The sequence below is a fragment of the Trichoplusia ni genome, chromosome 17, assembly GCF_003590095.1.
Source record: "Trichoplusia ni isolate ovarian cell line Hi5 chromosome 17, tn1, whole genome shotgun sequence".
In the NCBI taxonomy this organism is placed as follows: domain Eukaryota; kingdom Metazoa; phylum Arthropoda; class Insecta; order Lepidoptera; family Noctuidae; genus Trichoplusia; species Trichoplusia ni.
In genome coordinates this window covers 7,632,922-7,660,139 of record NC_039494.1, presented here as the reverse complement: position 1 = coordinate 7,660,139, position 27,218 = coordinate 7,632,922, and the positions used below count along the sequence as shown (strand labels likewise).

At 38.1% G+C, this 27,218-nt stretch overlaps 1 pseudogene; it reads left to right on the top strand.

The window, feature by feature from the left end:
* The first annotated feature begins 418 nt into the window (after positions 1 to 418).
* Positions 419 to 27,079, top strand: LOC113502714 (annotated as a pseudogene).
* Positions 27,080 to 27,218: the final 139 nt, after the last annotated feature.

The window sequence follows — 27,218 nt, the reverse complement described above, 5'->3', positions numbered from 1 at the left end:
ATTTATCAAAATTGAAAAAAAAAAACACTGGAGTGTGTTGCCCGCTGGGTTTTAATTTATTTTGCAATCATTGTCTATGATCGACTAACAGTGAATGAAATGATTCGACTATTTTAAGTTTAAGCATAGTGATTTGTCGTTTTATTAAGGCTTAAAGAAATGCTTCAAGCAAATTAGGAATTATTTATTTTTACATTTACATTAAGTCAGCGTGAGACAACGGTAATTACATTTTTACCAGGTAACCTATAACGTTTCACCTATTTTTTGTGTCGGGTGAAATTTTTAAATTTGTTTCACTTTACCAGAGAAGTTAAAATATTTTAACCAATTTAAATAAAATTTACTCGATTTGTAATGCGAATGCGACTTTAGTCGATTATGACTGGCATTCCACCACATTCTGCTGCATACCAATCAAAACGAACGACGTCAAAAAGTAGTTTATGGTGCATAAAAGTGGCCATTTTTTTCCGAAAAAAAAAGTGGGAAGGGAAAAATAGATGTCAAATATTTCAAGGCTACAGTGTGATGATTCCATTTTTTTCCAAACCAACGTGATAACGTTTTCAACAAATAAAATAAATAACATATTTGTGTCCGGGACTAGAGGTTACAATCTTATTAGATGTGTTGTGTTAGTTTCGCCGACTGTAAACATAGTTAAGTTTGGGAAACCAAGTACAAAAGTAAGATGGGATATTATTGCACTGTTCCGCAATGCACGTCGCTAGCCGGCAAGACGAAAAACGTGAAATTCCATCGGTTTCCTCGTGACGTTTCGATGGCAGACAAGTGGAACTTAATTTTGAAGCGAGGCAAGCCGTACACAAAATATTCAAAAGTTTGTAGCCTGCACTTTACTCAAGCCGACTATAATGTCACAACCATGGGTAAGAATAAAGGTATTTTGGGTTTTTCCGCCTCTGCTAACAATTTAATAATATTTCCTTCGCCGATGACTCATTGGTGTCTTATAAGTTTATTTATTTTGTCTCGTAGAAGGGTTCGAATGCTTTTAAACTCGCTATTAACCATACTTTTTGCTTTGCAATCTTATTGGTACGAGAGGGTCATAACCATTGTTTTTTTTTTATTGTTTTGCATATTTTTGGCGGACAATGAGAAATGATGTGGTCATTTGACTGACATCTTTGTCTTTTGAGTTTAAAAAAAAGCAGGAAGGAGTTTGTATGCATTGTTTTCACACAAAATTAAATCTGTTATGTTCATGCATTATTATGAGTAATTTGCACTGTCTTAATACATTCTAAAATACATGAAAAGTTATTAAAAATGGCATGTTTAATGACTTAGCATTAAACATTGCATCATTGTCATGTTTATCTCATTTGAATGTCTGGATCTATTACAAACGCTTACTTTACATTATTATAAATATTATAATGTTTGGGTAACTCTTTTAACCTTTTTGATTTTCAGACAAACTCAATGGTAAGACTAATTGATGATATTCGTCTTGTTTAAAAACTAAATTGCCCGAATACTTAAAATGAAAGGTTTAATTAATTGTTTGCTGTTATTGCTGGTATGTTATACTAAAGCAAGTAGTAATCAATTATACAAATGTTATAAACAAGACATTATTTTAATTAAGATATGAAAAAATGGTGGACCATCCCTTTGAAAAAATAACAATACTATTTTGACAGTGTAAGAATCTAATGAGAATAAATAAAACCATAGATTCCCTGTTAACACCAGTTGCCTATACATGAAAAAAGAACCAATCATTTACTTGATAATACTGTTACAATTTTGATAATGTTTGTTTTTGGTTAAACTTGGATCAAAGAAATAAGCTAGCATTAACTAAGCAACATCTTTAACTTAACTGAACCGCACCTAAAAATACTACAAATCTACCTATAGAATGTAATTTTCATTATACATAATAAGAATCTTATTGGACTGGTATTACTTTTAAAGGTATATTATGACGCATTCATGCCAACTAGAAATAATGCATATTAATAATCAAAGATTCTTCTTAAACATTCAATTGATTTGCAAACTGGTGTCAGAGTAGAAACCGCCCATAGGTATACTGCTCAGTTTATGACTGCACTACCTGCAAACTTTAGTTAACGGTTTCAAATAGATAGTGTATTAAGAATAATAGAATGTCAGTAAAATCAATAGCATACAGTGTGATTTTATAATCTTGGTGTTATCCCTAACCGGTATCTTGCAGGAAACCTTTAATATAATCAAATGTATTTACTTAAATACATACAACTCTAGACACCTCACAACCGTTGACCGATGCCTGTCAACCCACCAAACTTATGACTCTCATACAGGTTGCTCTTTCTCATTACTCAACTATTTGGAATTCATTCTCAGCCGTACCGTGAGTGGCAGACATTTCCGAATTAATATTGACCTTGATAGGGAGAAAATTAGTATGTAGTACTCTGCTTGGTCCACCTCAACTAGTTGACGGAATTGTTAAGAAAAATTCCACTGATTATTAGGTGTCTATGAGTTGTATGGTAGTTGCTAAAGTTGCCAAATCCTATATTGCAGTTTACTGTTTCCAAAAAAGCAGGAATCCCTGTATTATTGAGGATTTTTATGTCTGGATTTGAGCATAATAGTAAAGTTTGTTAAATCAAGCTGTATGGATTATGTTGTTAAATTTTATCTTAATATGTATAAATCTCATGTCACAATGTTTGTCCTCAATGGACTCCTAAACCACTTAACCGATTATAATAAAATTCGCACACCATGTGCAGTTCGATCCAACTTGAGAGATAGGATAGTTTAAATCTCAAGTTATAATCGCAATTTCTTCTAGCCACGCGGACGAAGTCGCGGGTAACAGCTATTTGAAATATAAATAATATCAAATGTTTAGCAAGTCTTATAATATCCGGACGACACTGTTTAGTTAGGTCCGAACAGGCAAAAAAACTATGGCCGGCTTTATCTAGCGAAAAATGTGGCTTTCTATTAGTAGAATGCACTAACAAAAGTTGTAACGAAATTGGTTTAGTAGAACCCAAGATTTCCTCCTGCAATGTCACAAAATTTACTTTGTAAAATAAATACCGATTCTTTATTAAAAAAAGGTCTCGGAAACTAAGAAATTAAATTGTATCGCGTGGTAAAACAAATATGCAAGTCACATGCACAAAGACACGCAGACTCAAAACAAGCATTTGCGGATCACAAAAATTCTTGTCCTTCGCAGGGTTCGAACCGACACGTTGACCGTCCTGCACAGTGGGTTTTGGTGACCTTTATCAATCGGCTATCCGTGCATTCAAATAACCTCAAGAATGCTTGTTATAAGCTGTCTGAAAGATTTAAATAGATAGGTATAATATATAATCTATACTGCTATACTTACTAATATATAAAGCTGAAGAGTTTGTTTGTTTGAACGCGCTAATCTCAGGAACTACAGGTTCAAATTGAAAAAATATTTTTGGGTTGAATAGACCATTTATCGAGGAAGGTTTTCGGCTGTATAACATCACGCTGCGAATAGGAGCGAAGATACAATGAAAAATGTGTCAAAAAAGGGGAAAAATATTCATCCTCGAGGGCTTCCGTTCAAAAATTCTTAACTTATATCTTCTAACCACGTGGACGAAGTCGGGGGCAACAGCTAGTAAGATAGATAAAAGATTTTTCTTTGAAGATACAGAGCTTAACACAAATTTCGGCCAAGTGCAAGTTAGACTAAAACGAAATGAAATCATTTATTCTGTAAGTAGGAAATATCATCACACCATGTCTTTTTTGAGAACGCTGGAATCGACATTTCCTATCTGACTACCCTTAGAAGAAATGTCGAAACAAACTCAGGGGTATCATTATTAAAATGAATTACAGCCAGGCGGAAAACCATCAGCGGTTCGCAGTGATAGGGTACCGTTTTATCTTTCGGGCTATGGAACCCTATAATTAATATCAGTCTTATGTCATCGCTACGATTAATTCTGTAATTGTATTTACTGATATCTATCTATAATTAGATGACTTTCAAAAAGTGCTAATCAGTAGCTTATTTTTTTTTATTTTGAAATCCATCAGATAAGGCTATGAGAACTTTTTGAAATTAAGTGTGTTACGAAAAGTATTTTAAAACGGGTAAAAAATAAAAAAAATTGTCGTAGAAAAAAATCCATTTTACGATTCCAATATCATTTTTTATTTTGTATCACATGCCACTTAACAGCATAGCTATCGCAGTTTATGAGATACAGCCTGGTAACCTAACTAAAAGCAAAATCCCCGTTTGTCCAGAAGTTTATGATTGAATAGTTCGGGATTTTGGGCTTTACGCGTCCCATAAAGATTAAAAGAAGTCGGAATTATCAAAATGACGTCAATTTTTATTGCAACTGCATTATAAGTTTAAATTAAAATAAATTATGAATTCAGCCAAGGATAATGTGATCTAACGAATTATTTAACTTTTGCAACAGCTGTTGTGTTGCATTTAACTAAATAAAATTACTTTGTAGTTAAAATGACTCATCTGACATACATTTATTCTCCCTCTGTTAAGTTTATTTTTAAACTTCCTTTATTTAACTAAAGGTTTTAGATTATTTAATAGGGATGACGATAAAGAGGACAAAGCCTAGTGCATTTCATTGATAAATAAAAATATAACACACGTTTTTTTTTGCCTCTATCCGAACGAATAAAAAATTACAAAGATAAACTGCTTTAAACTTTAGGACTTTGTGACTGATCAGAGAGTAATTATTACTTGCTGAAAACTGTAAAGGAAAACATTGTTTGAAAACCGAGGAAAATTTCGCAAGGGTGTGGAAAGACATTTGACGTGGTTATCCTGAAGTAATCAGGTGTTACTGGTTTGGTCGTAAGATGGGTGACCTGTCTATGTCATAAGGTATTCTTCAGTGTTTCTGAAAGTGCGTTGAAGTGCGGGTATGTGAGGAAATTCTGGAATGAATGGATTTGAACAGCTTTATCGAAATGAAAGGATAATATTGTTACCATACATTTGAGTTTTTCATCCATATAAGAAACTAGATGTAAGCGCTACAAATTGAAAATGGTCCAACGGGAACATAAAATCGGGATAAAAACTATCCTATGTGTTAATCCTGGTTATAAACTATGTGTGTACCAAGTTTCTTCTAAATCCGTTCAGTGGTTTTTGCGTGAAAGAGGAACAAACATCCATACCTCCATACATACAAACTTTCGCGTTGATAATATTACTAGGATAGTCATTGGGGCAATTCAGTACATTTGAGCGATTCGTCAGAGTAGCGCTTGGAGATATGTAACTTGCAAACAGGTGTTACTGCGAACGGATTAAAAAATAGCGCAATTTGTTATAAAATATATATGTCATGTTAGATTTAAATACAATTTTATCGACTCATCTTTCGACTATCAGTTGTTTTATCGGGTACGAGTTTGTCATGGCTAAATTTAGATCTATCTTAAACTAGTTATTGCTTGCTGCATTACTCGCCTGGCAGAAAGTTAACTTGCTGTGGTCCGTGATTTTCTGGATTCGAGTGGTCTGTTTAAACATTCACTGTTGCACATTTACTTAAAACTATCTACCATTGAAGTCGATCCAGCTGTTGCGAAGATTATCCCGTTTAAAGATACAAAAATATATCTGCCGTTTTATTTTATTTCGCGTATAATTTGTTGGATTTTTTTTTAAATCATCTTGAACATATTTAAACTTTTAATTTTTTTACTTAACTATGTGAACGACTTAAACAAACTTGGATTTTCTATTATATCATATTCTACAACTTTCACACAACGCCATCTAGTATCAAACGAAGCAAAGCTTGTAATATAAGAACTAGGCATTAAATTCTTTCAAAATATCAATATTATAGATAAATTACAGCCATTTAGAACAATCGTACTCATCACAAAAATATTTTCATATGTAGGAATCGAACCAACGACATCCGGTGCAGCTGTTTAAGCCTCTAACCACTAGACCGAAATGCCAGTCATTTATTATGTGTGTATCTAGATTATTGATTAATTTATCACTTAATCTATCAAAGTCTGTCTAAATCTGACATCACCATACGCGTCGATGTTAATTTCGATATGTTTCGCAATTAAAAGAATAATATTTTTTACTAAGCCAGTCGGTTTACTAAAAACGTTAAAAAACTACTCCCGCAGTAATGGATTTAATCCTTGTGTCACAGGTTTCACAAACATACAAGGCACATGCACACAGACACCCAGACTCGGAACAAGCATTCGTGGATCACACAAATGCTTGTCCTACGCTGGTATCGAGCCCTCGACACATGTCGCACAGTGGTTTTGGCTTGGTGACCTCAACCACTGGACTACCCATAGTACCCATACAGTCGAAATATTATCTTCCAAACCAGCTGACCCAGCAAACGTTGTTTTGCCTGATATTTTTTTTTTAGTTGTATGAATTTTTAATGCCACATTATAAAAAAATAAAAACAAACAATTTCGTCCAAAAAATAAAATATTTTTTTTAGTGTGAGCAACCCTTATCTCTTAGGGGTATGAAAAATAGATGTTGTTCTATTCTCAGACCTACCCAATATGTATACAAAATTTTCATAAAAATCGGTCGAACTGTTTCAGAGGAGTACGGTAACTAACATCGTGACACGGGAATTTTATATATTAGAAGATATCAGCGTCCAGTTCTTATCGTATGGTTGATGTACACCCTGGTGTCAGAGTGTATCCCGCCCGTAGTCCTCTGACGTGACGCAACACACCCTTGAAACATTCTCACGTGTGTCGCGCCTCGCGATGTTTTCCTTCATCGTTTTTAACAAGGGATAATTACTTTTGGATGAATCAACAGGGATAATGACAGTTTTTTTTAATGTCATGTAGTTTTATGAATAATATTAGATTAATTTTGACTTTTGCCGTGTCACGATGCAATGGACAAATTCAATTTCTAGGACAGTAACCTCGGTAGCTTGGCTGGTAAAGTGTCTGATGCTTATAGTCAGGAGTATTAAATTCGAGTCCTGTGTGAACTTTGAATGTTATCATTGTATTATTTTTAATTAATTTGCAAAAATAATGTGTTTGCTGACTAATCAAAGTTACGTCATTTTTCGTAATATCTTTCATAGACATAATTATGTTTTCGTGACTTACTTTTTTCGATTCGCTTTCAAGTTTTATCAATATCGGTGAAGCGGTTTAAGCGTAAAACCGTTACAGACTACATATTCATATTTATAATATTAGCATGAATGTAGAAAATTGTAATAAAAGTTGATAATAACTAAGATTGTATACAGTCTTTACAATAGATAGTTATGGTAAAACGCTTCAGTTTTTCCAATAAATGTTTACATTTATAACCATATTGTAGGTTAATTGACATTATAAATTTTCTTACTGGGAATATGTGTTATTAAAAAAATCTTCAACATAGTGGCAAGGGAATAAGTGTTAAAAACACGGAATCGCGATACTGAGGGGTCCGTCTAAATATAGAAAAGATAACTGTTTTCCTAAAAAAGTTTGTCCATGATCAAAAAAATCATAAAGAAAATCAAGTTAGCCGTTTTCTAGACGCTTTTTAAACGTTCACGATTCCAAAATTTCATTTTTATAGAGAAGAAACGAGAAACTCGATAACTCTCAACTCCTTTGAAACTCCCAACAAATTTATGTTTGTACAAACCGTTGCTTAACCTCAGTTTTTTAATTCTAGTAGGTATTTGTTGATATAGCGGCATCATCTGTTAAAATTTCAGCTGTATGAGTGCTAGGTATTGCCCAGGTCTCTGGGTTGAGGAGGTCAGATAGGCAGTCGCTCCTTGTTAAACACTGGTACTCAGCTGCATCTGGTTAGACTGGAAGCCGAAACCATAGGATATCGTATCTCTTCTCAGTTCATGATATTAAGTTAAATTTAATTTAATTTAACTGATTCTGTTGTCCTTATATTACTAAACTAGCTGTTGCCCGCGACTTCGTCCCCGTGGGTAGAAGATGTAAGTTATGATTTATACCTGCCCTGTTTTTTTCACATTTTCCTTTGTATCTTCGTTCCTATTAGTCGCAGTGAGATGGTTTATAGCCTAAAGCTTTCCTCGATGAATGGTCTATTCAACACAAAAAGAATTTTTCAATTTGGACCAGTAGTTTCTGAAATTCGCGCGTTCAAACAAACAAACAAACTCTTCAGCTTTATATATTAGTATAGATTAGGTTTTTCCGAAATTTATGTGGAAATAACAATGGTTGACAATGGTAGTTAGACTATGGTAGTTAGTTAAACTCTGTATTTATATATATAGTTATTTAAACTCTGAACTTTCACACATTGTGGTTCTTAATACACACACACACAAATGATCGTGCACATCATACGAACATTTTCCTGAGTGGGAATCGAATCTACTATTATATTCCGTAAAGCAATTAGGGCCAGTACCCAGTAGATACATGAATTTTACTTGGTTAATTAAATCCTCTTTCATTGCCATAGTAAGATATTTAGCGATGTACAATTGGCCGTTTTTTTATTCAGCTTATCGTTGCATTTGGCTTCTAGATATAGAATTAGGAAATATCTTAATGAAGACTATCACAAAATCTCTTGACTCCCCAATTCAATTGGTAAGAGTCTTGCAAATCACTTCGCTTTCCTTGAGGCAGCGGGGCCTTTCTCCGTTAAGAATTTCAGTCAGGTCCAAAAAATGGGTGTTAGCCAACTATTTACTACATTTCATTTAATTTGAGCTTGGTAGAGTAACAAACATTGTTATTTAATTAAAACGACTCCCGCCCTAAGGAATTTAGTCCTTGTGTCTCGAGGGTTTCACAAACATTCAAGTCACAAGTCACCCAGTCACAGGCATTCGTGGATCACACAAACGCTTGTCTTACGCCAATCGCGCTCGGTGGGTTTGGCGTGGTGACATATACCACTCGGCTATTCGTGCAGTCCATAACATGCATACATTCACAAAAACTTTAGCTTTTATAATAGCAGGATTTTGTAATTTATTTATTTAGACACAATCCAATTCTATTTCGATCTAAATTAAATCATTCGCGTCATTCCGATATTTTTGCATTTGTTTTTATCCTTATGCGAAATTAACATTTTTTTTTCATTTGTCAACGCGTATGGCTAAGTTTTATTATTTTATTTATGAAGGAAAAGTCTTTATTTATTTGCGTCAGAATCTTTGTGTACAGATATATTGCTGCCTTTTTCCTGCAGTTTGACGTAATTGGCGATGAAAATTATTACTATTATTTTTTGGGAGTAAACCGCCACTGCATCCCCCATTGCAACTCATGTAACCCAGGATCTACAATGGAACCAACGAAAACCACCGAAACACTTAAGTTCGGTGTGTCCCAGGGGGAACAATTAACTGCCTTGGAAGTCGCAACGAATTATCTGTCCCACTGCTGGGCACAATCTCTTCTAATTTACTTCAGCTCATCTCTGTTATGAGCCCTTTTTTTTGTTCAGGATTCCCTCAATCCTCATAGACACCCACACCCTCGGGGGAGGAAATGGGTAGTGTCAGACTTACTCACTAAACCTGAACCGCCGTGCTACGTCATCCGCGTTTTTGTGTCGGTGTATGGCAATGCGTTGCAATCCTTCATACATTTGTTATGAGCCCTGAGTGATCAGTTCGGTGAATGGATCCAGGTTATCCCGCAATCTCCTAATGCATTGCTAATGCAATCTCAATTAGCTTGTAATTTTCAACCGGTTCCAAAAAAGAGGAGATTCAGTTCGTCTGTATTTTGTTTTATTGTTATTTCAATAAAAACAATAATAACAGGCTATATAAGTTTTATTAAAACTGGGCACAGGCCTCTTCCCGTATAGGGAAGGTTTGAGCATTGATCACCACGCTAGCTCACTGCGGGTTGGTGATTTTAAATTCTAATATTTGGAAATCGGGTATCCTCACGATGTTTCACCATTGTCAGTGCTGTCTTTTAAGTACAGATGACTTTTTGACTTCATTTGCGTTGGGATCGGACCTGCACTTCGTGCTTTCAAATCCATGCACAGAACCGCAATGCCAACACACTGTAATGACCCTAACAAATGAATTACCACAATTAAATACTTATTCGCCGAACAGATAGATGAGCATTCGTACGAATGTTACAATAAAATATTCTAGTTTATCACCATCTTTATTTATGGAATTAAAATTTAAAATAAATTTACGATATCAGGATATGTAATGCATGCATTAATTTTATTATAAAAAATCTTGTAGCAACTAGAATAATATACGTTTCAATGATTGTAGCGTACCATGATACGGCATTTATTTAAAGATTAACTTACTATAATATAACATATTTAAAACTATTTTTTTGCCCGACTCTGCCCTTACTAAGCTATCGTTTCGTATGATTACTATTTTTTTTAACAAGTCTAAGAGTTTTAGAATCGAATTTATCCCGGTTCAATGTCTTTTCAATTTCATGTGCGTACTACAAGGTAATTGCCGTTTGCTTTTCTTTAAAAAAAAACCGCCTCTTTCACTAAGGAATTTAATCTTTCTGTCGCGATTGGTTTTGCAAACATTCAAGTCACATGCACAAAGACACCCACAGACTCAGAACGAGCATTTGTGGATCATACTAATGCTTTTACTACGCAGGGATCGATGCCGCGATACGTTGCACAGTTTGTTAAGAAACCTCGTGTAGAACCCCTCACAAGTGAGATTTTTTTCAGTTTTTACTTTAGAAGTAACTGCAAAGGACTACGTCCAGTTAAAACTCTGACACCATGATGACATATTATAAGAAAACTTTTAGGACATGACAGTACGAGTACTTTCATCTAAAAATCAGTTTTGTAGGGTATTTATAGATCTATGAACGTCCAATACAAAGTAACATACAGACAGACATTGCTTGTTGCTATATATTTTTGTAAAACCGTTATCATGTGCCCCCGTTTTACAGAAAAACAATTGTTTCTGATAACATTATGAGAAATATATAAAATCTTTTTATGTAACATTTATTTTATTGGTAGAGAAAACATTGTATGAATATCTGCTGCTGTACAGTACTAAAATTATGAAGAGATACAGTTTGAGTATGTGACGTAGTGGGTCTAATCTCTTGATTTACTGAACAGATTTTGTAAATTATTTTACATAAAAAATTATATCTGCCGGTTGCCGAATTAATTTTGGGCTAAGTTTACCACACATTAGATGTTAAGCTACTATAATTTTAACATTAAAAACTTAAAACTGACTTGAAATAAAAATACAACTCTGCCTTACTCAAATTTTTATGGGACAAAATGACAGATATTTTACGTTAAATTAAAAAAAGAGTCAATCAACTATGAGTGCATATAGTTCGAAATTCTGACGTAACAAAAAAAATACTGACGAAAGCCTACTCGTTTTTGAAGTTGGTTAAAAAACGAGATCATCTACGGCCTAAACGGAGATCGAACCCGAAAATTATGTATATTATTTCGTAAAAAACATACTTCAATCCAAGTCTATGTGCGACATAAAAATGGCGGAATAGAATGGCGCTTAAGAAAACGATAAAACAAAACTAAGTTACAAGTTAAAATTGTAAGTTTAAAAAATGTTATACAATAGCGATGATAAGATGAATTATTAAATGTAGTAATTAATAATATTGTTGTCAATGATGCTTTAAACAATGATAAGGTTTAATTATAAATAACTGAGAGACATACTATCTGTTAAAGTATGCGTAGTCGGGGTCATAGTATCGAATGTGCATTGATCCGAAGATTTGATGATATATTTTTTATTTAACTGAAACGTCACTGATTGTCGTGTGAGCCTTGTTTGAGAACAACTTGGTTAGTCATGTTTTGAGTATAAATAGGGTTTTTGATACAAAAATAATTGGTTTAGTCCTTCAGACAGCTTTCCAAAAATTATTGGACGGGTTTTTTTTCTTTAATCTGGCAAACAAAACAGGAAGGGTATACAGTGAGTTAAAATCTCGTGTGACGTCACTTACCAGTATGCTTTTTAATAGCATGTGATGTTACTAGCGCTCTACCATTCATTTTATCATCTTAAGTGCTTTTAATCTTCTTTACTTTTCGATAAAATGAAATATAAGTATTCAGTAAAAAAAAATCTTTCTTTCGGACTAAGCAGATTTATAATATAGATTTATTCTCATAACCTATTGTCTTTGTATCCACTTGTGACGGTGAATTAGTCGGCATGACATTTGGTGACTTTTCTCTCTAAAACTAAGTGTTCCGTACTCAAGGGGTAAAAAGGGGGTCTTCTTAATGAGCCTCCGCTGTCCGTCTGTCGGTCTATCTATCCCTTCGTCCGTCTCCAGCCTGTTGAATTATCATAGACTCTTGAAAGTTTGACAGATGATGTTTAATCGGCAGCAGAATCTATCGATAACGCCTCCCGAAACACGGAGGAACTCGTTATGACAAATATGGTCACCCATCTACGGACCAACCGCGTCAAGCATAGCTTAACCTGTGATCGTTTCACTTATGCTGTTATAGCTTAGCCACCAGCTCAAATACAAAAATAAACATTGTGTCTATATTTGTATCCAGGATGTATATATGTTATATTATTATCCGCCAGCATCTTCTGACTAATCATATCAAACGGATGAGGAGTTTGTGTAGCATCCTGTATCAAAACAGCTGATTGATAATAGGATCCCTTATTTATAACACAATTTTCCTTGTATGTCGGTTATCGGTTGTCTCTTAGTTTACGGATTATTTTATTGGGTCAGAGGGTCAGCCCTGAAACATTTATAGAAAGCTTCTTATGTTTTGACAAGTTACGTGATTTTGACTTGCCGATTTAATACCTTTGTGCGATTGGTCAGAGTCAATTCTTGGAGTAATATAACTTGTCTTCAAACCTCTAATTTAATACCTGTTTTAAAAATCTTTTTTGTTTTTTTTGATATGGTTGACGTCCAATACTAAACTGCCTGGAGAGATTAAACCTTTTGTTGACCTTTGACGTGGCTAATACGTGAAAATTATTCAGGGGAGCTGTATGGTCGTAGCGCGGCGGTTCAGGTTTAATCAGAAAGAGTCTGACATACTACACCTACAGCTTCCATCCCTAAATAAAATTATAAAATTTGAATCATGTGTGTCTGAATGCGAGAAACACTGTTTCATTTATTTGTATTATTATTTAAAATACAATTAACCGCTTCCGGGAAAATTAAAGTTATATTTTTGGCAAACTTACGAAATTTGCGGTTTTCTCCCTTTAGAAAGTGAAAATTCAATTCCAGTGAGAATTCCAAATGACATAATTGCTGGGATTCGATCCTCGGTCCTTAGATTTGACTGTCCAACGAATATACCACTAAACTATCAGTTATATACCGATCCGAAAATTGATCTTGTAGTCATGACGCAAATATTTTTGCCAGTTACGAATGGGTTTTCACCGTTAACACAGTTTATAAGGAAAACGATATGATACAGAGAAATTACGAGGTTGTTGCATATTTAATGCTTTATTATTGTAATAAATTAAAATAAAAAAATATCAAGAGCCCCCGAGACGGACAGAAGACAAGCGTTTGTGTGATCCACGAATGCTTGTCCTGAGTCTGGGTCTCTTTGTGCATTTGACTTGAATGTTAGTCAACCCCGGACAATGATTAAATGGTTTAATTATGGATAGTTTTTAAAAGAAAAGTTTCCAGTCTTAGATAAGCTTAGAAACGGATATTTGTTTACTTAAATAAGTCAAAGTTTTCACACAGATTTTTGTTTGGTAATTCTGTAAAGAGGAGCTCGTGGCGAGGTTATAACCGCATAAGTGAAACGATCACAGGTTAAGCTATGCTTGACGCGGTTGGTCCGTAGATGGGTGACCATCTTTGTCATAACGAGTTCCTCCGGGTTTCGGAAGGCACGTTAAATTGTGGGTCCCGGCTGTTATTCCTACATCTTTGACAGTCGTTACAGTTAGTCAGAAAGTTGGAAAGTCTGACAACCAGTCTAACCAAGGGGTATCGTGCTGCCCAGGTAACTGGGTTCAGGAGGTCAGATATACAGTCGCTCCTTGTAAAACACTGGTACTTAGCTGAAACCGGTTAGGCTGGTAGCCGACCCCAACATAGTTGGGAAAAGGCTAGGCCAATGAATTCTAACACCTTGGATTAACTCATAGGCTACTTTATCTGACTTTGTTACAGGAGGGTTATATTTTTACAGCTATATCCGAAATCCAAGCGGGCGATGCCGCGAGCAGCAGCTTACTATCATAACATCTTTTTTTAAATCTTTTCAAGAAAACCCGACTCCCGTATTAAGTAATGTCACGGGGTTTTCACAAACATTTAAGTCACATTCGTGGATCGCGTGTGCTACGCGGGGATCGACCCTGCGACACGTCGCGCTCAATAGTTTTGGCATGGTGACGTTAACCACTCGGCTATCCTTGCAGTCGTAACTTTTAAATCTAGTGTTGTAATAGACCGAGAGGTGTAGCTCTGCTTTCTTTGTCCCTTTTGCTAATAAACATTGGAAACAGAAAAGAACAATTACGAGTAGATACAAGGTGTAGTCGGCTTGTGGACTACTCTGCCCTTATTAAATACTGCTATTCATACGTCAAAACAAATCTTTACCTGTACCCTCATGAATGATTCCATTGTATTTCTTTTCATAATCCGCCATGTTGTATTATTGTGTTGTGAATCATTGGACACGTGTTTTATCATATTAATATGCACATCGCGTTGTTGTCGGGGAAAGACCTACGTAATTAATTAAGATACAATTAATGTTTAAAATCACGTGGCGAATAAATAACAGCAGCCTGTAACTGTGCCACTGCAGGCCTATTGTACTGAGCACGAGTTGATCTGAATGCTTGTGATCTGCCCCACGGTAGGGCGCCATTACTGAAACTTATTATTTAACGATGCAATGGTTTACTTTCTTGTTTCGGACCCAACCGGTTTCCTTAGTCTTGGGCTGAAAAGGCGGGGTCGCGTAAAACCGTTGGCATAAAAATTGTACAACGATAGTTGCTATGACAACAGAAACTGTTTATTACAACATTCTGTAACTGTCCCACTGCAAGCCTCTCATATAGAAACAGAGCATTGATTATCACGATTTTTACTGCACGCGTTTCTAGGTTCCAATATTTGAAATCCTTATAATTCTGTGGAACTTATTAGGGCTGATGCCTGCCGGGGCAGCGGTATTGTCCGAAAGGGTTACCGTGGCCCCGGTACACGAATTGCAAAGGAAGGAACATGGATGGGTTTTAGTCAGAAGTCTGACACTCCACCCAAAGCGGAAGGAGTTATTTGATTGTTACCTATCCTTAAAAAAGGCCTCTTTGCAATGTTTTACTTCACTAGAAGAGTTTTGGAATAAAGATGGACTAACTTTAAAAAGATCTTGCCCTGTCTGTCTTAGAATCAAACCTGCACACTCTTTCTCAAATCCATGCACAGAACCTCATAACCACGCTGAAAAGGAGTAATTAATATAAAAGAGTAATATGTTATATCAATTTGGAAATAAAATGAATGAGGACAATAGTCCATTGTCTACATATGGTCATTCTGTGGTTGTGTGATTGTAGCCACGGGAAAGGCCCGTGACGTAACCGATAACAGGTCTTTGTGTCATGACCTTGGTATGACTGCGTTATAAAACAGTTCAATTAAACGTTGAATGGGGGTGAATTTTTGTACCATCGACGAAACCTCTTCCAAAATATCTTCAAGTATAGTCGCGGGTCTTGAGAAAGACAAGTGACTGGGGATACCTTCGGAACATTCCAGGCTAGTAACAATAATAAATAGTTGCAATTGTGAATAAATACGGACAACATCACATACATTGTTCTGAACTCAAAGTAAGTTGCTAAAGCACTTGTGTTATGGAGTTCAGATACAACGAAGGTACCACAAACACCCAGACCCGAGACAATGTAGAAATGTGAATTTTTACATTGACCCGACCGGGGATCGAACCCGGGACCTCAGAGCTAGCGACGCCTTGAAACCGGTGCGTACGCCACTCGACCACGGAGGTCGTCAAAGTGATAAAGAACTGAACGGCGCAAAGGTCTCCATAACTCAAGAACATTTAAAACAGAAGGATAGGTGCCAAAATTGGTTTGATACGGTTTTTGATTTTGATTTGGTCCTTAAATGTACTATCCAATTAAACCAAAATTGAGTAGCTTTCGATCGAGCGTAGTTTCAACTCGTGCCACTACACGAATTAGCGCCACTGTCGGTTTCAAGAGCATTAAATCGATTGAGACAATCTTGTTCTTTCGGTAGTTTACTACCAGTATTGCCTCTGGATTTCTTAGATAGACTTGGGTGCATTTTATAATATAACTAGCTGACCCAGCACACGTTGTTTTGCCGAATTTTTTTTTTTAGTTACACTATATGCCACGTTATAAAAAAAATAAAAACGAACAATTTTGTCCAAAAAAAAAAATATTTTTTTTTAGTGTGAGCAACCCTTAACATTTAGGTGTATGAAAAATAGATGTTGTTCTATTCTCAGACCTGCCCAATATGTATACAAAATTTCATAAGAATCGCTCGAACCGTTTCGGAAGAGTACGGTGACTAACATCGTGACACGGGAATTTTATATATTAGATGTCCAAAACTTTCACACAACGCCATCTAGTCTCAAACTAAGTAGAGCTTGTATTATGAGTACTAGACAACTGATAAACATAATTATATATTTCTAAATACATAATATAATATAGATAAATTACACCCAGATACAGAATTTTAGATTCCGTTAGACCATCTTACCCAAGGATTAGAAGTGTGACACTGGCATAGTCCTATCTGGTCTCCAAACCATGTAGCAGTTGCGTAGAGACTAGTAGCTAGACTACGACAGTCTCCGATACCTAGTAAATAGACCTAAAACGAGAGTCGAAAAATCTAAAATCAAAATTATTTTCTTTTTCGTAATAAATCGGTAATGATTGTTGTTGTTCTTAAACACAAATAAGAATCAAATAATAGGGATCATAGATAAAAATTCGAGGTCAAAAATGAATTCAAAGTTCAGGTTTTTTAGATCCGTCATCAATGACTCAAATTAACTTGTTCATCAGCCCGTCAGACAGTGATAGCCTAGTGCTTTGACCGTTGGATTGTCACTGACGAATAGTGGATTCGATTCCCGGCAAGCACCAATGCCGAAATTCATGTGCGTATTGCTAAGTAATAATCACTTGCTGAAAAAAAGGTGGGAGACATAGTGATGAAATCGGCACAGTAAAGGATTTTTAAAGGGTGTAGGTATTGCGTAACGTCCACTATATTCAACTATAAGTGAGGAGCTCGTGGCTAAGCTATAACCGCATAATTGAATCGATCACAGGTTAAGCTATGCTTGACGCGGTTGGTCCGTAGATGGGTGACCATCTTTGCCATAACGAGTTCCTCCGTGTTTCGGAAGGCACGTTAAATTGTGGGTCCCGGCTGTTATTCCTACATCTTTAACAGTCGTTACAGGTAGTCAGAAGCTTGAAAAGTCTGACAACCAGTCTAACCAAGGGGTATCGTGTTGTCCAGGTAACTAGGTTGAGGAGGTCGGATAGGCAGTCGCTCCTTGTAAAATTCGGTTCTCAGCTGAATCCGGTTAGACTCTAAGCCGATCCCATCATAGTTGGGAAAAGGCTAGGCCGATGACGTTGAAGATTTTAATAAAGTGGTTTTATCATCAAGAGATGTTGCAATCGGTTTACTGTCCTATAGTAGTCATATACTAGGTATTATTTTCTAATGCAACGTTCGTACGAATGCTCGTATACCAAAATATACAGATATGTAAAATTTGTCCTTCCGCAAGTATTCCGGTAGGCGTTAGCTGGTATCGTATGTTCAAGTGTTTATACCGAAACTATGAGGAAGTAGGTTATGTAGAGAATATAGAAAAAAGAATATAATATTTTGAAAGCACACCAAAAAAGGCGTCATAATCCATACTAATATTATAAATGCGATAGTATGTCTGTTCGTCTGTCTCGCTTTCGCACTAAATTCCTATGGCAGGCATAGTTTACGGACAAAAATTAGGGAAGGCACCATATTATAATAGCATAGTTATTTTTTATAAATATTAGTATGTAATAGTTCTGCATCTGTGAATTATTAATACCCCCATATAGCGGGGGTGGATGATTCCTTCTAGACCTATTATATACGGTTATAAATGTGAAGGAAGACCAATCAAATTTGTTAATTTGTTTTTCTTCAGTCTCCACGAGTACCTAGTAGTACTACCAGGTTTTTAAGTTTTTTTTGGATCAATTTTAACCCTAATACAGTTACCGGCACGGATCTTGAGCGCTCGGCGGAAGATTGGTGATCGCATTGCGCATCGTAAAATAAAACGCCAATCTAACTGTGCGTATGACGAGTACGCACAGTTAGATTTAGACATACTACATATTAGATTAGAGGAGCGCGTGGCTAAGCTATAACCGCATAAGTGATTCGATCGCAGGTTAAGCTATGCTTGACGCGGTTGGTCCGTAGATGGGTGACCATCTTTGTCATAGCGAGTTTCTCCGTGTTTCGGAAGGCACGTTAAATTGTGGGTCCCGGCTGTTATTCCTACATCTTTGGCAGTCGTTACAGGTAGTCAGAAGCTTGTAAAAGTCTGACAGCCAGTCTAACCAAGGGGTGTTGTGTTGCCCAGGTAACTGGGTTGAGGAGGTCAGATAGGCAGTCGCTCCTTGTAAAACACTGGTACTCAGCTGAAACCGGTTGGATTGGTAGCCGACCCCAACATAGTTGGGAAAAGGCTAGGCCGATGATGATGATGAAATATTAGATTAGACGTTTTGAGGTGCATGCAACTGCAGCGAAGAACGAATTTCAACAAATCACTCATGACGGCAATGACGCGATGCGCTGCGGGATAATGACTGCAATTTAGTCCGCCCCGCGCCTCACTTCATACCGCAAAAGGGACCCAAAAAATCATTTCTGCACAGGTGAAGGTCAGCGCTCAAGACCCGTGCTGATAACTATACCAGCCTATAAATGTTCCTCTGTGGGGAAAAGACATCATCCCATATAGAAAAGCAATATTATGGGTCACTATCACACGCAGTCAAAATATGTATGTTTATTTACATTTATCTATCTGTTTATATTAATTTCCTGTGTTATTTAAGCAAATCAGAATTAAATATATTTATTACATACACACAATATTATAAAACGTCGGTAAAACCCTATGAACTAATTTCCGTTGTTCAATGCGCACGCGCATACTTAGTCAATATGAATCACATGCTTTGAGGAAAGTGGTAGAATTTTAAATTAAATAAAAATGGTATTTTTTTTATTTAAAATTTTACTCCTTTGCTATTATATATCTATATATATATATTATATATATATAATAATATAGTATAATATATATATATATATATATATATATATATAATAGCAATAGCGGGATATAAGTGCTGTTACTTTTACGCTGTTTTTGCAAACATAAATAATACTGTATAAGAGAATACTGTTATAATTTATTTTGAAAAAGTAATAAGGAGTTTTTTGTCGGTTCTTCTCCATAGGAATGTCATTTTGGAACTTCGCAACTACAATCGTTATTAAAACGTTTAAAAATGCCTGAAAAACGGCCTATTTGTAACAAAAAATTTCGATTTTGATTAATTTACCGTTCCATTTCTCGACAGGACAATGGAAAACGCTCAGCAAGGACGCCGTCCCCTCCCAGAACCTCCCCAAGTTGAACCCAGACGGCACCGTCATGGTCATCCGTAAGAGTCGCACGGTCAAGTACAGGGAGACCAAGAAGGAGGATGTTAATGTGTAAGTTATTAACTGCTACATATTATAAACGGCATCAAATCGTATGTGTTGAGAGTTATAATCACTGCTTTGTAGGAGGTTGGGAGTTCAATTTCCACCCAGGTGTGTCACGCGTGTGATGATCGCGATATTATGTAATTTATTAGAACTATCCTCAGCCTAGCCTTTTCCCAACTATGTTGAGGGTCGGCTTCCAGTCTAACCGGAGGCAGCTAAGTACTAATGTTTTACAAGAAGCGATTGCTTATAAGACCTCCTCAACCTAGGAACTTGGGCAACAAGATCAGACATTCTAGCTTCTGACGGGACACACATTTTCACGTGTCTTCCGAAACACGGAGTAACTCGTCATGGCCTAGATCGTCTCATTTTAGAGCCGGCCATATCAAGCAGAGTTTAATTTGTGATCGATCAACTTTTACAGTTGTAATTAACCGCGAGCTCTCCTCTTGTGGTCCTCCTCTTGTGGAGGTCCGTGTGGTGACGGACCTAAAGAATACGAAGGTCACCACCCCATCTCATCCCGCGGGTGTCGTAAAAGGCGACTAAGGGAAAATTGAGCAGAGCCCTCACTGCCCATCACTGCTTAGAGAAGGAAAACTCGAGACCAAACCCTATGCCAACCCGTCTGGCCAGCGTGGCATGAGTAGGCCGAAACCTCTTATGGAGCCACACCTCACAGAACGGCCCCCAGTTCCCGGTAGTCCCGCTATTCCCGGCCAAGGTAGCGGTCGCGGTAACGGCGGGACAGGGGGTGCTAAGAATCTCCGGGCTACGGGAGGCTACCACCACCTCAAAAAACTGACCCTGGCAACGTATAACGGACGAAGTCTACGGCTGGACCAACACCTCACCGAACTCGAAGTAGAATTAGGTCGCATAAAATGGCACATTTTGGGGTTATCTGAAGTCCGAAGACAGGGGGAGGACACGATAACCCTTGATTCAGGTGACCTGTTCTACTACCGAGAAGGTGATAGGCCCTCCCAGGGTGGTGTCGGTTTCTTGGTCAACAAGTGTCTCAGAAGCAGCGTTGTGGAAATCAGTAGTGTGTCGACAAGGGTAGCGTATCTCTTATTGAAAATCACCGACAGGAAGTTCCTGAAGGTGGTGCAGGTATATGCGCCGACCTCGACATACTCTGATGAGATAGTCGAAACCATGTACGAAGACATAGCGAAGGCACTACATGGTACCAGGAAGGCTCACTACAACGTTGTTATGGGAGATTTTAATGCCAAGGTGGGAGTACAAGAACGCGGCGAAACGATAATCGGACCTAACGGCGTGGGGCGCCGAAATCACAGGGGCCAAATGTTGGTAAACTTTCTAGAGTCCCAGGGCTCTTCTTAATGAATTCCTTCTTTAAGAAGAAGCCTCACAGAAAGTGGACATGGCGAAGCGCCGATAATGTGACGAGGAACGAGATAGATTTCATCATCACGGACAAGCGGCATATATTTAGAGACGTCTCGGTGATCAATAGGTTTAATACCGGTAGTGATCATAGACTCGTCCGAGGCTCTCTAAATATCAACCTTAAGGCTGAAAGAGTTAGGATGATGAGACCTACTCTCCGACCCACGCTGCCCCAAATAGCTTTGGGTTCCGATAAGTTCCAGTTGGAACTCCAAAATCGTTTCGCACTGCTGGAAACTACGGACAATGTTGACGAAAAAACCGACACAGTGGTTAAAACGCTACAGAGTGTGTCTCGAAGGTTGTTCCCCGGAAAACGCGGAAATAGGGAGTCCAAACTCTCACCAGAGACTCTCGAACTTATGAAGGAAAGACGAGAAACGCCAGATGCCCAGATGTCTTCGTCAGATAGGCGGTCCCTAAACCTGAAAATCAGGAAACTGACGCGACGTGACCTCCGACGCTGCAGCACTCGTAAGATCGAGGCTGCGATTGAACGAAATAGAGGCACCAAAGTCTTCGCTCAGCAATTAGGCAGACCCCATCTGGCGAAACTGAGGACCGGGGATGGCAGGACCGTCACCTCTAAGTTCGAGATTCTGGAGGAAATTGAGAGTTTCTATAGACACCTATACGCATCACGGACGACTAAACCACCGAGACAAGGCGTAGATGACCACAGAGCCCCACTCACGCGCCATTACACCGAGGACATCCCGGATGTCGACCCGGGCGAGGTAGAGGCAGCTCTCAGACAACTAAAGAACAACAAGGCGCCGGGTGATGACGGAATTACAACCGAGCTCCTTAAGGCTGGTGGGACCACAGTCCTGAAAGAGCTAGCGAGTCTCTTTAATTCCGTCATTCACCAAGGCTTAACACCACAAGCGTGGAGTGGGAGTGCGGTGGTTCTGTTCTTCAAGAAAGGAGACAAAACCTTGCTGAAGAATTACAGACCTATCTCACTCCTGAGCCACATTTACAAGTTGTTCTCGAGAGTAGTCACTAACCGCCTCGCTACAAGACTCGACGAGTTCCAGCCACCAGAACAAGCTGGGTTTCGAAAAGGCTTTAGCACCGTAGACCACATCCATACTGTTCGGCAGATTGTGCAGAAAACCAAAGAGTACAATCAGCCGCTGTGTTTGGCCTTTGTGGACTACGAGAAAGCCTTCGACTCCATCGAAACTTGGGCGGTTCTGGATGCCCTGCAACGATGTCGTATTGACTGGCGCTACATCGAGGTGCTGAGATGCTTATATGACACCGCCACCATGACTGTCCAGCTCCATGACCGTAAGACGAATCCGATCGAGCTGCGTCGGGGGGTGAGACAGGGGGATGTTATATCCCCAAAGCTGTTCACCAACGCGCTCGAGGATGTCTTCAAAACTCTGGATTGGACTGGACGGGGTATAAATGTGAACGGTGAGCACTTCTCGCACCTTCGATTTGCCGATGACATCGTCATAGTAGCAGAGTCGCTGGACCAGCTAAGCGAGATGCTGCATGGCCTAAATGAAGCTTCACGACTGGTCGGTCTTGGCATGAACTTGGATAAAACCAAGATCATGTTCAATGAACATGTCAGGCCGAGACCGATATATGTCGAAGGATCGTTGCTCGAAGTTGTTCAAGAGTATATCTACCTAGGGCAGGTCATTAAGCTTGGTAGAAACAACTTCGAGCGGGAAATTGATCGGAGAATTCAGTTGGGCTGGGCAGCGTTTAGCAAACTTCGTCGAGTCTTTTCTTCGCCTATACCGCAATGCCTGAAGACGAAAGCATACAACCAGTGCGTCCTACCTGTTATGACTTACGGTGCCGAAACGTGGACATTAACGGTTGGACTAGTCCACAAATTTAAAGTTGCACAGCGGGCTATGGAGCGAGCTATGCTCGGAGTCTCTTTGAAGGATAAAATTCGAAATGAGGTCATCCGACAAAGAACCAAGGTAACCGACATAGCTCGTAGAATTAGCTTGCTGAAGTGGCAATGGGCTGGCCATGTCTGTCGAAGGACCGATAGCCGTTGGAGCAGACGAGTCCTAGAGTGGAGACCGCGGCTCGGCAACCGTAAGGTAGGACGCCCGCCCGCCAGGTGGACCGATGACCTGAGAAAGGTCGCTGGTGGGACTGGATGCGGAAGGCGGAGGACCGGGTGTTGTGGCGTAAATTGGGAGAGGCCTATGTCCAGCAGTGGACTATGATTGGCTGATTGATTGATTGATTGATCTCCTCTTGTAAGAAACATATTTTTATAGCTGTCTAGTACTCATAACCCAAGCTTTGCTCAAGCTGAGACTAGATGGCGTTGTGTTAAATTTGTAGAACATTAAACCATATTAATTTATGATGTCTTGTTAATTTCCAGTGATAAGACAGACAAATGGATCGGTGGATTGAACCTAGCTAACCACAGCGCGCTGCAGAATACAGACGCACATATGAACTGTGATGGACAGGACAATAATGTGAGTACCGGTCTTACTTGATATTATAAGCACAGCATCAAAACTTGACCAAGACTGATCGTAGTAGTAGTGAAAGCAACTCAATTTTAAGACACTTCCAGATAAGCTAGCTGGCTGAAGTTTTTAGGGTGGCGAATAAGTATAAGTAATCTATGATTATTTATCTATATAGTAAAATCTAACTCACGTTTTTTAATATCCATTCAAATTAAATCAAGATCGGTAAATTGCATTGTCATCTGGTTTGAAGTTACCTAGAAGATGTCGTTGATAAGAATGCAGACAAATGCATTTTTTCCCTATTTTTTCCATAGTTTAAACCTTCCCTGGACTTTCACGAATATTTCAAAACAAAATAAGCCAAATCGGGTCAGCCGTTCTTCAGTTTTAGCTAGACAAACGCACCTACGTTTGCACCTAAGCTATTATCAAATTTGATTTATCTCGACGACTACTTATTCTAAAGCAAAAAAGAAAACTTATTAATTAATAATTGCTTTTTTTACAGTTATCATACCGTTGGCAATCTCTAAACAGCATGAACTCCCCACAAATATCTATGAGCGGTGTCAAACCGAAAAAGCAAGATGCTTTCATGCAAACCGACCCCGTACAATCGGAAGAAGACGACTCCCAGCCCAACAACAGCTACAGCGAGGTCTCAGACAAATATAGCACAGATATCGACTACCCAACACACTTCCAAAAGGAAAACTTCGATAGCAAGTACGAAGCGAAAGATTACACGAACAAAGCTGACGACTACATACCTCAGACTAACGAAGAATATAATAAGGAAGCCGAAAATACGCCCTAGAAAGGAAATCCCTCAACGGCTACGAAAAACAAATCGAAAACTTTCAAAAACCACTTGAAAGTTACCAAAAAATCCCTGATTTATATTCTGGCTTCGAAAAACCCTTTCGTTCGGACTACGTTGGCTATCAGAATTATCCGGACAGTGTTGAGTTGTTGAGGAATCAACAGCATAACCTACAGATGCTGCAGGAACAGCATAGGATAACGGAGAATCAGAACTTCTTTAATGAGAATCATATAAAGCAAGAGGTCGATGTCAATAATGATGAGGACAAGTTTAGCTACGAGAGAAATAAGGAGCAATTGGGTAAGTACATTTGGTTGAAAGTAGCTTATATAAGGGTCTAAACAAACGGACCGCATTTCAACTGCAATCCAACTGCAAATTTTCAGTTCGGATGCAGTTGACACGACTGCAATAGAACTGGAAACCAACCGTGCGGTCCAATTGCAGTCGGTGTGCAGTCGTGTGACGGTTGCTGTAACGTCCGTCTGTTCAGACCCTTAGCGTTTCGTAATAAATAACTAATATTATAGAATTCAAATTATCACTCAAACTAGCGGTTGCCAGTGGCTCTGCCCTCTACAAATCGAAGATGATCCCACGGGGACATAAAATCGGGATAAAACAATCCTGCTTGTTAATTCCTGGTTATAAACTATCTGTGTACCAAGTTTCATCTTAATCTTGTGACATCTTCAACCCAGGTTACCTGAGCAACACCTCTGGTTTTAAAATTATCTAGTTGTAACGACTTTCAAAGATGTATTAATAACAGCTGGGATCCATATTTTAAAGTGCCTTCCCAAAACCCTGAGGGACTCGTTATGACATAGAAAGTCACCCATCCACGGAACGACCGTATCAAGTGTAGCTTACCCGTTACCGAGTTGTGCAGTTGTAGTTTATTTTGTAGTTCAAAGTTGATAAAAAGTCATCAACCATTGTTGTTGTATGAGAAAATTTCCTTACACCAAGATGTTGAAGTTTTTGTATGAAACTTGTATGGTTATAATGAATGTTATTAATTTATTAATTAACGGTATAACATGGTGACTTCATTGCGATTCCTTTATCATAATATTTTTATAATTGTCTCTTTAAACGTTTACTTTAATTGTGGAATTATGTAGGTAGATCAGGTAATAATACCAGTCTATGTATAGCCCACTGTTGGGCTAATACTTTCTATAATGGGAAGGTTTGAGTTTTGACCATCACGCTCACTGCGGGCGATTTAGGGTTCCTCACGATGTTTTTCTTCACTCTTTGTTCAATGGCGGACTTACCGCAAGGCCACCACTGCTTTCGAAGATTTTTTTTCTACATTTGGGTGTAATTTATTCATAGAATATGTATTTTTTAGTAAGTTTGTCAATTTTCTAGTACTCTTAATACAAGCTTTGCTCAGTTTGAGACTCGATGGCTTTGTATCAAGTTGTAAAATATCAACAAACTGTTTGGTCCTTTTTAATCACTTCAACCCAAAAAAATGATTGTTTTTTTAGGTATACCATAAACTATTACAAGTTCTATCGTACACCAGAATCAGTCAGTGCTATTAAGCTAATACACAGCTTATTATGTGACTACCTTCTCGTACAAAGATATATAAAAGCGTTAAATTGTGGTCGTTACAGGTAGTCAGAAGCTTGAAAGTCTGACAACCAGTCTAACCAAGGGGTATCGTGTTGCCCAGGCAACTGGGTTGAGGAGGTCAGATAGGCAGTCGCTCCTTGTAAGACACTGGTACTTAGCTGAAACCGGTTGGACTGGTAGCCGACCCCAACATAGTTGGGAAAAGGCTAGGCCGATGATGATTAAGATTATATGCCAATTATTTTTTAACTCTTTTTGAGAGTAAAGTTTTTGTATGTGATTGTATGATTGTATGATCGTTACAGATGCTGAGATGTACAACAGCAGGAGGCTGCTGGAGCAACAGCGCCTGCTGGAACAGATCCAACATCAGGTCAAGCAGGAACCAGACTCTGTTAACGGTTAGTACACAATACTAACATAGCTTTTGATGGAATGGACAGACGAGTGGTTGAGGTCACTCCGAAGCTAGTGCGCGACGTGCCTCGAGTTCGATCCCCGGGTAGGACAAGGATTTGTGTGATCCACGGACAGACCACGATGTTTTGTTCTGTGTCTTGGTCTAATTTATTTGTATTATGTATGTACATATTTAAGAATATATAAGTATGTTTATCAGTCGTTTAGAGATTAGGTGGCCTTTTTTGAATATTAATATATTTTAGAATATATCATAATCAGTAGTGTCATCTACCTCGGTCCACTGCCAGGCATCTTCCTACCATATTTTTTTTTTCAATTTATTCGACTATAATTATGCCCATTTATTTTTCTAGGGTGTGAGAATGTGATGCAGCCACAGGGCAGCCCTTATTACCAATCCAACAATCAGAATAATGTTACAGGTAAGGTTTTTGTATGTTAATTAACTAGTAGAGCAAGAGCCCGTGAACCCCAGACCTTCGTTATTTTATAAAAGCTGAAAGTTTGTCAGCGCATACTCCCAACACAGGTAAGAACGATGGACCATTATGAAGTTTGGGTTATAGTGGCTTAGGCAGGTAAACGGTACTAAAGGT